Source organism: Pteropus alecto, unplaced genomic scaffold, assembly GCF_000325575.1.
Source record: "Pteropus alecto unplaced genomic scaffold, ASM32557v1 scaffold275, whole genome shotgun sequence".
In the NCBI taxonomy this organism is placed as follows: Eukaryota; Metazoa; Chordata; class Mammalia; order Chiroptera; family Pteropodidae; genus Pteropus; species Pteropus alecto.
Genome location: NW_006436301.1, coordinates 402,902 through 411,621, shown reverse-complemented (window position 1 = coordinate 411,621; position 8,720 = coordinate 402,902). Strand labels below are relative to the sequence as shown.

At 39.6% G+C, this 8,720-nt stretch overlaps 1 protein-coding gene and 1 pseudogene across 1 annotated transcript in view; both read left to right on the top strand.

The window, feature by feature from the left end:
• Window positions 1-8,720, top strand: part of AFF2 (AF4/FMR2 family member 2) — a 452,816-nt gene that overhangs the window by 387,668 nt on the left and 56,428 nt on the right. The window lies entirely within an intron of this gene.
• Window positions 2,366-2,484, top strand: LOC112481048 (annotated as a pseudogene).

Here is an 8,720-nt window from a genome sequence, read left to right as displayed (position 1 = left end):
AGACCAAATTGCCATTTTTCAGGTGGCATTTCCATGCACTGAAATTATGAGACAAATGCAAAGCTGATTAGGGATTCTCCTTGTATTCCAGAACATACGAATGGTATCGAACATCTCCTCAGTGGAAGCTTTGGCTCTGTTTTTCATAAGCTTCCCACTCTGTTCATATACAAGACTGTATCTTAAATATAAACCTATCATCAGGTTTAGCAAATCAATACCATAAGAGTGTGAAATGTTCCCCAGAACTCTCCACAAGGGCATTTCACAGTAAAAGCAATTGAAAAAGAAGCTGCAATGGAATATCTTATGAGATAGCCATTTAGATCACAAAAGGGCCATAAAAGTCACAAGCAGTTTGTGTGAAACAAGGTTCATAATATAACCATACAGGACTTGCTGAGAAGAAAGAGGAAAATTGCAAACCAATTTGTGGTTATAGCTTTTTCTGTCAATTCTATTGGGATTTAAAACTTGTAAAAGGTAGAAACTTCTGCCAGCTTACATTATGTAGAGAGAGTATGATAACTATAATCATAGCAGCCAAACAAACACCAATTATTTGAAGCCAATAAAGTCTTTATTAACTTCAAAGCAATTAGTGCTTCTTGGGTTTATTTAGCCACAGAATGGGAAGGTGCCACCCAACATCAATTGTCAGTAACGTATTTTGGAGTCATCCCAGGATGTTTCATTTACATCTTTCAAAAACATTTTTGCAAATGGTAGATGACTAAACGTGAAATAGAGTAGATGAAAGAGTGGGCTTGCTTTTGAGAGCCCATATAGACTTCAAGATTGCAAGATGGCGTGCAGAGGCAGGCCGTGCTTAATATTTCATACTATTCGACGACCTGCCTTGTCCATTGTTTCAGGCTCTGCAGAGCCAGCCTTCACTGTGAAAGCAATCACAGCAATAATTACTGTCTACGCTGAGTGCCTGCTGGGCACCACACATTCTAGACGCATCACTTCTAATCAGTTCAGCACCTCTGCAAGGCTTTATTTTCTTTCTACAAATGAGAAGACCGAGGCTTAGACAGGTTATTCAGTAGTAATTGAGAACCCGACCCAGAGTTGCTTTGGTTCCCCACCTAGGGTCTTGCCAGGACACGAGGCTCTTCATCCACTTGATGAGTCAGTTGATAGCCAGAGCCGCACGCCTTACAGTTTTCTACTTGGAACACTCTTGACATTACTACACTGGAATTTGATCTTCACCTTCTCCCACACTGGAGATGATAGCTGACAGATCTCCTGGATCTGTACTTTTCTGCATTGCTTGTGCTAGCTCTAAATTAATCCCTCTAAACAGTAAGAAAGCTAATTAGATTACAATTGCAAGTCTTTTAGCATGAATCTTTATGATTCACTGTTGATTACAAGCTAATGCACTGCCTATCTACCCAGGTCTTTATTTCCATCTGAGCAATAAAAGTAGTTTCTGGCCTCCCTTCACTTAACATTTCTCGTAAAGAGCAGCACTCCATTAATGAAGACATATGAAATGAAATTCTGTCTCTGCTGTACCCAATCTGATTTCTTCAAACAAAGGAAAAGTAATACTGCCTCTTTTAATATCATTAGCAAACTCGACATTTCATAATTATCTTTGGTTGTAGTGTAGCTGAGGCACAAGTCTTGGTATTTTTGTATCACTTGTGATTCACTGACGTACTTTCTTCAAAAGGCAAAACAGATTCCACTGGGCACCCTTGTCATCTGTCTCCATCTAAAGCAGCCTTTCTGAGACCAGACAGAAATGTCTGCTTCCATGTTTTGCAGAATCCCCAGTTATCCTAAAGTTCTGTGCCCGAAGGATGCTCTCTGCAGATGGCTCACTGGTTTTCACTTAGCTGGAGGCCAGCCTAGAACCGGAGCCCAGTAGGTGTTATCCGTGTTTCTCATCTACAAAACCAAAGATGGAAAGAAACCCAGATTCATGAGTAGTCCAGAAGAATTCTCGAAGTTCCCACCCAGGGCTCACAGCCAGCTTCTGACAGGCCCTACAACATGAATCGCCCAAGTGCATAAAGTGGGTGGGCATCTACTACATGGAACACTTCAAGGCAAAAAGTCAGCACACTCTGCCTGGTGGTGCCATGTAGCATCATAGTCTCGAGCAGAGCTGTGTCATCAGAAGCCAGGTATCAGACAGATCCAGGCCATCCTGACACTGCTGTGTACTAACTCCATGGCCTTGAACTTGTCTAGTTTCCTTCAGGGGCATCAGTTCCTTTATCAGTAACTGGAGATAATAATCTCTGCCCTAGCTCCCTCACAAGGTTACTTCAAGGAACAAGAGAATGTTCTTTGTCCAAATGATGTATAAACTATAAGAAGCCATAAAATAGCATGAGATTAAGTCTACGGCCATGTTACCCTGAACAAGCCAGATCCCGTCTGATCTCGGAAGCTAAGCAGGATTGGGCCTGGTTAGTACTTGGATGGGAGACCACCTAGGAAGACCAGATGCTGTAGGTTTAAAAAAATTAAAAACAAAATAAAAAAATAAGGGATTGTAAACTGACAAGGTCCTTGCAATCTGTGAGGTCAACCAAGGGTTGCCTCGCCTAAAAAAAAAAAAAAAAATAGCATGAGATTATTCTCATCCTATATTGGCCAAAGGGGTGGATGAAATATCAGGCTTCACCATGGCCCAGGCTGCAATAGACTTTAGAGAGTGTCCTGTAAGTCATCTGGAAAAGCTTTCACCTTAAACCACATCAACAACTCTGAGCAAAGGGGGAACAAAAGCAAAAGTGGAGGCCCTGGTGGGGGTTGATGTCACACAAGGCACTTGCTATTTCTAACCTTTGAATTTCAATTTTCTTGGTCCCAAACAATGTACATACATAACAAATAAAGCAAGGACTCTTTGAAGCCTCTGGCTAGTGGAACTGCATAAATATCTATCATTTCTCTAATCACTTACCTGTCACTGATGGCGTTTTAAACAACACAGTGCACCTGGTCCCATGGCCACTAAGGCAGTGTTATTTTGGTAGCTGCTGACTTCATATAGGGACTTGGGGTGAGTGATATTTTTGCAATCTCAAATGCCTCTTAGTAGCGAGTTTCATTCATTTCATCAAAGACTGCATATATTTTACAAGTGATTGTGCTAATGTGGGCATTTAAGAATTCATATGCAAGCCATATTTGTGATTTGCATTCTCAACACTGAGTTATTTCACAGTATCTGCCTGTTGCAGTGCATCGATATTTTAAATAATATCTCTGCTTCTTAGAGTGCAAAGGAAAAAATGTGAAAGTTTTAATAGCCATTATAACTCATTTATCAGAGTGGCATAGTTATAAATAGTACTTATCCAATTAATCGGTAACCTTAGTTTTCATATAAACACAAATCACACCAAGCTAGTATCTCCTAATTTGCATGTCTTGCACAAATTTTATCATCTATAATGACTGGTGTTGTTGAAATAAATTTACTAATGTGACTTAAAAAGACAAAAGGAAATTATCTTGTTTCCCCTTGTGATTGTTAGTAAGAAGAAGGCTGAGATGCATGTTTTCTATCCTGCTCCAAGTATTGTATCCCACTTGGAGTGGGGGTGGGGTCCTCCCTCAAAAAGGCATCAGGAAGTAATGTCTTTTGACCAGCTGAGTGCTGGAGGACTGGCTCAGAGCACCGTTATGGGAAGGTTCCAGTCTAAAAGAAAAGGAGTGGCGATCACAATGTGTTCATCCTTAAACCCAACCATCTGTGTCATTGGGACTTTATTTCTATCTTTTTGCTGCTATCGCTGATATGGGGAAACATGACTTAGGCCATTGTCAGCCTCAATATGGCAAACATGTCATAGACTCCACTGGGAGCCAAGAGACTAGCGCTTTCCCATCAAATCTGTGTCCAACTCAGCATGTCCCTCCCCTCTGTGGGCCCCAGTCTATTCTGCTGTTGAGTGAGAGTGATGGATGAGACATTATCCAGGTCCAACTCTCAAAAACTCTACATGGATTGTTGTCATTTCGGATTTGCTTCCAAGAGTGACTAATATGGGAACTGAAGTTACCCATAGTTTGAAATTGGGTATGGCCCGAGACCACTTAATCTCCCAAGAATTGTACAGATTAGAAACCAGTGAGAATTGCTCTTGGTTCATTGGAAACCTGTTGAGAGGCAACTGCTCTTCTTTGGGTTTGGAAAGAATGAGTCATGTGGGCATCTACCACTCTCTTTGTTGTTCCATTCTGCATATTAGGAAGAGCTCTGGATTCAGACTGACCTAGAGTTGACTACTAGCTCTTCCAATTATTAGCTGTGTAATTTTAAGCAAGTTTGCTTAACCGACCCAAACCTCAGGGTCTGGGAAACTGGATCCAGCTACATACACTCTAAGGAGCCTTCCTTGCCACCCCCCAATGTCAAACTCATAGACTACCTCTCTGCAGTTGGGTTCACCTGGTTTCAGCACTGTTCCTATCTGTTCAGAGAATTATTGTGAGATAATCAAGGTAACTTGTGTCAAGTACTTAGCCCCTGGCACAGAGTAGTTGCTCAATAAACAGGCACTCTTATCCCTGTTATTGTTAGCAGTTTCCTTTGTCAGTTTTTAAATCCACCAACCTTACCTAATTCACGAAATGCACACTTTTATATTTATTTACATTTATTTACATTTATTCATGCATTCATGCATCAAATGTTTATGGGATACCCACTAGATGCCAGGCACTGTTCTAGGAGATAGAGATACAATGAGAAACAAAATAGTCTGCAGCTGTGCCCTACTGGAGTTTATATTCTATCCGGTGGATAGAGATAATAAATGACATAAATATATAAAGATAAAATATGTTAGAAGTTGACAAGTGCTATGGAGAGAAATCAGGAGACAGTGCTAAAAAGGGATGGAGTTGCATTTTTATTTTTTTATTACTATTATTTTTTTGGAGTTGCATTTTTAAATAGGGTGGTTGAGGAAGGCCTCACTGAGAGCTGGTGTCTGAGTAAAGACCTAAAGGGAATGAGGGAATGAGTTTGCAGAGATTTGGGGGAAGATCATTCCAAGAAGAGGACTAGCACATGAAAAGACTCTGAGATGGGCTAGGACCTCATGTGCCTAGAAACAGTAAAGAAAATAGTTCAATTGAAGCAGAGCAAGGGTGAGAATGTTAGGAGAGGAGGTCGTACCATTGTATGAGAGCTGGTAGGCCATTGGAAAGACTCTAAGTTGAAAGTCACTGGAAGATTGTGAGTAGAGGAGAGACCTGATCAGATTTATGTCATGTTAGGATCACACTGTCGCTATTGAGACTATGATTGTCAGAGGTAGAAGCAGAGAGAATAATAAGTAGATTATTGCCATAACCCAGGTGAGAATGATGGTGGCTTGGACCAGGTTGGTGAGGTTGGTGAAGAGTGAATGGATTAGATATATTTGAGGAGAGAATAGATAAGATTTGCTCATGGGTTGATTGAATGGTGATAGGAAAAAATACAGAAGTCAAGAATGATTCCAAGATTTTTAGCCTGTGATGCTAAGACTTTTAGCCTGAACACTTGGAAAAATGCTATTGCTATTAGCTCCATAATTTATTACAATCATTATTTAACAGCATGATAACAATATAGAAATATTTGAATAATTTTTCCGATACATGAACTGAGAGAATGTTAGTTGCTCGTTAGCTTTCTAATACCAACATTGAAGGAGAAATACAAAAGGACATTTCTCTTAAGCCACCTGCTCTCAAATTTGGACATACATCCAAATCATCTGTGAAGTCTCTTAAGAAATCTAGATATGAGGTCACTTGCAGACCTATGGAATCAGACTCTCTGCTTTAAGCACATGCGCATGTATACAACCACACACACCATTTTGTCACCGTTATGTTTTTAGACCGTGGAATCAGTGAAATTCTGGCTTGTGGCTGATCACGAACCAACTCTCAAAACAAAATAGTTGGTTGTTTTAAATAAAATGATTTCCATCTCTGGGTTGTCAATTTTCAGCAGCTCCTGTCTACCACCAAAGCAAAATGGCCACAGCCAGCGGGATCAAGATGGGTGTTGAGGAGATTGATTGCTTCACTCACAGGACCTTCAATTTGCTGAACCTCAGTTCACCTTCTGACAATTCGAGAAATGGATTAAAAATCCCCAAGATCCTCTACAACTGTACGATATAATAACTCTGCTCTGTTTTTATAAAATTGTTACTGAAAGGCCATTTGCCTCTTAAAACTGGGTATTTCAAAACCAGAAACCAAAATGATAGTGATGAATATTTTATTTAAACTACATATTTGAGTTAATCCCAAGTTAATTCCATATAGCATAGTAGCAAAACATCACAGCCCTTAAAATCAGAAACACCTTCATTCAAATCTTGACACAAGTTGCCTCACTTCTCTAAACCTCAGTTTTCTTACCTGTCAAATGAGGATGATAATACTATGTGCACCATGGAGCTGCTGTGAGGATTAAGTGAGATTTCATGAAAAGTGGTTGGCATAGGACCAGTCACACAGTATGAACCTAAAAATTAGTAGCTATCATCACCATCATTGCTAACTTAAGCATAATTAGTAAACAGTATGCCTTTTCAATTGTCATTAGAGAAGGCTACAGATAATTTTATGAAAACATGTTTAAAGATTTTAGTACTTTTCTCCAATAGTTCTGTCTGAAAATGCACATATGGACAGGTAATTAGCTGCAATAGAGCTGAACTTTGCAAAGTGCGTTCTGGCAAAACAAACAGAAAAACAAACAAAAAGTGGAATTGTTTCTTCCTAGCCACTTATTGGCTGTTAGACCTTGGACAAGCCACGGCACATAGTAAGAACTCAGTAAAACTAAATAGTATTCGTATTATGGTTATTATATTACATGTTGGTGGTAATGGTGGAAAAGAACATTTAGTGATAAGAGACTGTTGGATAAAAGAAGATGTACATCATATCCTAATATCTTGTGCAGGTCTTATATTCAGTCATCTAACTCAGGAGAAGAACCTAACCTATTTTAAAATTAAATGTATATGAAACTTTCTTGATAGGCTTGTCGATAGGCTAACAAAGAGCTTATTTTTTTGTCATTTGAAACATTTACTAGAAACCTATGCATTCTTAAAAAAGTCTAAGCCCAAATTTCATATCCCTGCCATTCTTCTCTATGTCAAAATCTCATTTTCAGAGGTAATGCTTTTGGTGCTCTCTGCCCTCCAGGACAAGTCCATGTATCACCCCATACCAGCCTTCCCACAGCTCTCTTAGCAGATTCCGTCCCCCCACCAAAAAAATCTCTGTGATCTTTCTTCCAGGCGACATGCCTCCTCCTAGAGGCTGGAGAGGATGTGAGAACTTTGTGTCAACTCATAGCCCCAGCTCTGTCCCTGCCATGTAATCAGAAGCGTGCCTGCAATTTGAGTGTTTCACAATAATTGCTATGTTTTCAATAAGAATGATAAAAAAGCAGATATAAAAGCAAATATCAAGGCCTCTGGCTGACAAAAGCAGATTTCAGAGAGAAATGTGAAAATAGAAACTTACTTCAGCAATAAAGAGAGTATATTTTATACTCCAGGTTTTTTTTTTTCCATTTTGTAAAATCACGACTTTCTAGTAAATGACATCCCAGAAGATATTTATCAAAGCAGGAAAGCTGCGGAAGGAGCACCTTGCATTCGCTTTAATATTTTGCCTTTTCTTTTGACATTTTCTTGCCCGGAGATCTAATTCCATTAAATATGTACATTTTTTTTTTTGGCTGAAAGTCTTCTTCATGTATCTTTCAGATAAATCTTAAAAGTACATAAGGTCTGTAGGGCACCTTTTTTTAAGTGCAAATGAGACACAGTAGAATATTGTCTATGAGGGTTTCCAAGTAATTTATATTCCTGCAGAGCTTTACCTTGCACTCTCTGTGATAACGATAAGGGAAAAGATAAGATTCCAGTGAACCTTCTGCAGAGCACTGTCAAACCACATTAGTCATATTTAATATCTGACATACAGGAACTTACTTGGGCTGATCGCTACTTTGATTGGCTTTATTAAGCATTGTCATGACTATAACTTTCGCCTGATGGACAAGGTAAATAGACGTGTAATAAAGTGTCAGGTTAGCAGTGTGCTGGGTAATATTCCATTATGCCTTCGCACATGGGCATCAGTTGACTCCTCTGCTTTAGCATTACACTTCTCTAGGACCTCGGAGTATAAGTGTTTGCTAAACTGGAAGAATTACATTCTGTAAACACTGTGGGTGAGTTGGGATGTGTCCAAGTAGACTTTTCAAGCCTAAAACCTTCCATACATAATTTCTTCTATTTTTCATTCCCTACATCTTCTACTATTTCCTGTAGTCATTATGGGTAGAGTAGGGTGGTAGCTGTAGTTGGGGGGACTCAAAGTTGGAGTTGGATGTAGGGGTAACCCACATTTGTTTGCTGTGCAACAGAACTACTGCTCCATTACTCCATATTTTCTAGGTGTTATCTTAACAGCAGACCTCAATAAAACAAGAAAAACTGCAAAGTCACTGAATAATTAAAGTTAGTCATAACACCAAGAAACTACTTCAGGGGTTGGGTGTTCAGCTTGGCATGTGACGTTACTCAGAGGATTGTGGTGCAGGCTCCAGCCTCTTCAGGCAAGCCAGCTCAATTGATGGCTTCTGGCCCATGGCCATATGGGACAAGAGAAGAGACCACAGTTAAGAGTAGTTTTTCCTTTGCATTCTG